General features: G+C 30.1%; 1 long non-coding RNA gene across 2 annotated transcripts; it reads right to left on the reverse strand.

Annotated features, from left to right (window-relative positions):
• Positions 1–332: 332 nt before the first annotated feature.
• Positions 333–4,392, reverse strand: LOC114915196 (uncharacterized). Of its 2 annotated transcripts, none has more exons than XR_014431902.1 (3): positions 3,993–4,392; positions 735–876; positions 333–554 (listed from the first exon to the last, which is right to left on the reverse strand). It is a non-coding gene; the product is annotated as an uncharacterized LOC114915196 (long non-coding RNA). The 2 variants fall into 2 exon arrangements; XR_003803123.2 differs by having other exon boundaries at positions 735–884; positions 3,993–4,391.
• Between the last annotated feature and the right edge of the window lie 552 nt (positions 4,393–4,944).

A 4,944-nucleotide genomic window follows, 5' to 3' on the forward strand; every position in this document is an offset into this window, starting at 1 on the left:
TATGAGATAATATAGACAACAATTTAGACTATATTTAAGCTACAATTTTGTAAATGTTTTTTAAATAAACGTGCAACAGTTATTTTTATATTGACTTATAATATTGGTAATAACACACCATTATTTAAGCAATAATATTCACCATATACTATTTTTAAATGGTTATGAATGTAATATATATATATATATATATATATATATATATGTATATATATATATATATATATATTAAATTTTACTTTATCCTGTGAAATCATATATATATAATAATAAAGAATTGATTTCATCCTCAAAAAATAATAAAACAAATTATAAAATGAAATCGAAACACATATAAAATTCACCTGCATTAATTAGTTCCAAGTATATGACAATTCAAAAACATAAAACTCCAAATAAAATCATCCAAAGATGTCAAAGTTTACATAAAATTTCTAAATTTAAAAATAAAGTGTCATCTAGGAATATTATGCATAGTTAGTCATCCATCCATGTAAGTAACATCATTCAGTCTCTTCATCATCATAAGGTTGATCTTCATCATCAAGTCTTTCCTGCATATAAATATATTTTTTCACTTAGAAAACTTATAGAATTAATCCTCCAATCAATCTCCAACAATTAACATAAGTTAAACCTAGTTATACACAAGAAAACTTTCATAACTGATTTGGTATATGCAAATGAAATGAATTAAAATATAATTTAGAACTTGACAAAGGCATAAATTATACCTTATCATGACCAGGACTATGGGTTGAGGAAGAAGAAGGAGGTTTTACACTATTGTCATTGCTTATAGCCTTCTCCATTATATTATCCAAAGCTTGGTCATTCAATCTTGGACACCAACTAGTAACTATTGCATAACTTGAGCTTTAGATCTCCAAATAGCATGAGATTAATTTTGTTAGAAAGCTAAGACACTAAGCTTTTCATAATTAAAATTTTAGAATTTTATAGTTTGACATGCAGAACCAGTTTTTATTTAAAAACAGGTAAATCCTTGCTGTAACAGAGTACACATCCTCTCTTAGACACCAAAGAGTAACTACTGCATAACTTGAGCTCTAGGTCTCCAAAAAGCATGGGGTTAATTTTTTTAGAAACCTAAGATAATAAAATTTTCATAATTAAAATTTTATAATTTTAGATTTTGACATGCAGTACCAGATTTTATTTTAAAACTGGTCAATTCTTGCTGTAACAGATTACACATCCTCTCTATGACACCAAATAGTAACTACTACATAACTTGAGCTTTAGATCTCCAAATATCATGGGGTTAATTTTTTTAGAAAGCTAAGACACTAAGCTTTTCATAATTATAATTTTATAATTTTATAATTTTACATGAAGTAGCAGTTTTTAATTTAAAACAGGTCAATCCTTGCTGTAACAAAGTACACATCCTCTCTTAGACACCAAACAATAGTTACTGCATAACTTGAGCTCCAGATATCCAAATAGCATAGGGTTAATTTTGTTAGAAAGCTAAGACACTAAGATTTTTATAATTAAAAATTGAAAATTTTATAGTTTGACATGCAGTACCAGTTTTTATTTTAAAACAAGTCAATCCTTGCTATACCAGGGTACACATCCTCTCTTTGACACCAAAGAGTAACTACTGCATAACTTGAGCTCTAGGTCTCCAAATAGCAAGGGGTTAATTTGTTTTTAGAAAGCTAAGACACTAAGTTTTTCATAATTATAATTTTAAAATTTTATATTTTGGCATGCAGTACCAGTTTTTATTTTAAAACAGTTTAGTCCTTGTTGTAACAGATTTCATAGTCAACCTTAGACACCAACTAGTAACTACTGCATAACTTGAGTTTTAGATCTCCAAATAGCATGGGGTTAATTTTGTTAGAAAGCTAAGACACTAAGCTTTTCATAATTAAAATTTTAGAATTTTATAGTTTGGCATGCTGTACCATTGTTCCGATAACAGAATTTGCTTTCTTATTTTCCTATTCACTTTTAAGTTAATAATAAGGATAAAAGGATTCAAATTCTATTTCAGTCTAATGTTTTATTATTTATATTTAAATTCAAAGGAAGTATATAAATGAAAAATATGAAATATGGCAACAAAACACAACCTCAAACAAGAAAGCACCAACTCAGGGTGGTTAGCAAAAAAGTTTGATCCATCTATAAAGTAAAACCAAAAATTAAACATTTAGTAGATGAAGGAATAAAATCTTGACTTGATGACTTATTTAACATTTAAATCTAATTTGTTCATAGCCTAATTTGAGTTAGGCTAACCTGGAGATAAGACAACTATAAAAACACACATATATAAAATCTCTACGTAGGCTCAATTACCAAACATAAAATTTGTCTGGGTATCAATCCAGTTGCATATATAAAACAGCCTAATAATTCTACTACTACCATTTGACTGTCCAATAAAATAAAAGAACCTTATAAATCTCTAATCTATCTATAAAATATGTTAAAACAGTATATTCCTAAAATTTCTTTAAAGACTATGTTAGTTGTAAAGGTTTCTTATGGATCCAGATTATGTTTAAGGAAAAAAGTATATCTTAGCCACCACCATAGTACGTGTATATCTTTTAAAGAAAAAACCTTATGTTTAATCCAGATTTTTGTTTTAAGAACATCATACAAGTAGCATAGAAAAAAGACAAGAAAAAAATGATTACTAATTTTGTTAAAATCATAAAAGAAAATGCTCTTAATCATGGTTAGACATATGATGCATGGAAGTTTATGTGATACAATCATGGAGCTGAATATTCAAGAACAAAACTCAAATTCATGTCACCTTTACTCAACTTATCAATTTGTCTTTCTCACTTAAATGCCATCACTAAAGAATTAATGTTATATTAGAAATTCAAAAAAAGTATAACTACCAAACCTGTAACATATTAAAGTAAATCACCACATTGTCTGCACCATTTTAGTGTTAGAAATAGTCACTAGGCCTAGTTTGATTGAGCATTCAATTTTGTCTTGGTACCTTTTGACACAACAAGATATAAACTTGATCATTGTACCTTCTTCATTCATTCATATATGTGCCAAATTGTTACATTCCTAACATAATTAATTTAAATGAAGACAATTTTTTTCTTTCATTTTACTAGCTACATCAAACAATCAAAGTATTAAAGTATTGGTAGATGGATTGTGTTTCTAAAATGATGAGAAGTGAATTGCAGGAAAATATTGGGTTTGGAATTTAGTACTGGAAGTTCCAAGGCATTGAATAAGTATCCTATTGTGTTTGGTTTCTAATGTATAATAATGAAGTGCAGGTGTCTCATATTTGAGAGCAGATTAAGTATGCAGCAAAATCCAAATCAAACTTCCATCTGTCACAATATTAGTTTGTGCTCACGCCTCTTTCTCCATGTGCATAATGAACATACGCTATTTTCCTCATGAAAGCTAACACAGTAATAAATGGGGAATTTGAATTGTACAAGAAAAGGTTTGAATTGGTGAAATCTAGAGAGGGAAGGTGTAATTGTGAGGTAGTATTCATATATTCCGAGCATGGAAATTAGTAAAAGTATAATGACACAAAAACAATTCACCTCTTCCATGCTCTTCAGAAGGGCACCTCACACCATAATACAAGATGTTGAATTTATTGTGATGTACATAAACGGTCGGAAATAATTAGTGATACATGAATTGCAAAAATGCTTGAAATTTGTGAAAATAGTTTTGAGGTCTCGGTTCAAAATTTTTCTTCACGCACCTACTTTAAACCATCTCACATACCCAAACGGAACCCATAACCCATAATCGCAATGAACTCATAACCCATATAACCCATATAGCCATAGACCTATAATCGTACACACACACACGTACACTTGTGAACCCCATAACCCACACACTCAATGCACAACATCACATAATCTACCACCTCACGGAATGGGAGAGATAAAAATAACAGCAATCACATACAAAGAGAAACAGATAAAAGGTGAGAATCATACCTAAGAGGCGCCTAGTAATAGAAAGCGTAGAACAACTAGCTACACGTGATGAGAAAGATGCATATAGGACACAGAGAAGCAAGCAAACGTAATGGGCAAATTATAGGGATTCTATTTTTTGGTTTTAGGAGACGAGAAGTCTTTTGTTTCCCGCGAATTAATATTTTTGGAATTAAAGATAAGGAGAAGTTTAATTTTTTTAATTAATATTTCCCAGGAATACAAAAGGGCAGGTATAATCATTAAGCAACGTTTATAAGTGTTGCCTATTAACTTTAACGAAATAAACTTTCCATTTTAATAATAAACTTGGTTAATAATATATTTTGGGAACATTTTTTATTGTGTTGCATGATATAAAATAAGCAATAATTTATAAATTGTTGCCTAATATCAATTTTAAGAATGGTTTTTAAACTGTTGGGTAGAGAAGTGGCCACGACTAGAAATTTGTTGCTTGTTTCATATTTCAGGAACAGTTTTGTAAATATTGAAAAGAGAATAGTGCATGCTTTGATAAAGTGTTGCCTATATGTGCTTTTGGGAACGATTTTATGATTGTTGTCAAACAAAGTACCAACAATTTACAAAATTGTTGCCTATTCCATATTTCGAGAACATTTTTTTAGGCGTTGCCGAAAAACTCGTTGCCTAATATAAAAAACGTTGTAGTGATACTAATTACATCAGTTAGAACATTTAGGGAGAAATAGGGAAGAAACAGATACAATTGGGAAAAACCCCTCATACATGAGCACACAACAAACATACGATTAGGGGCCGATCCCACTACCCAACATACATTCCCACACCTAGAGCGAGGTTTCTCACTCCCCCCTTACCTGGATAAGCAGAAGTTGAAGCTAGAGCGGAATCTGGTTGATCTCCTTCTCTTGGTTCTCCTTGGTCTTCAGAAAGTGTGTCCAGAAGTAGTGCTAGAGTCTGCTATTTA

Source organism: Cajanus cajan, chromosome 2, assembly GCF_000230855.2.
Source record: "Cajanus cajan strain Asha chromosome 2, NIPB_CcT2T_4, whole genome shotgun sequence".
NCBI classification, from domain to species: domain Eukaryota; kingdom Viridiplantae; phylum Streptophyta; class Magnoliopsida; order Fabales; family Fabaceae; genus Cajanus; species Cajanus cajan.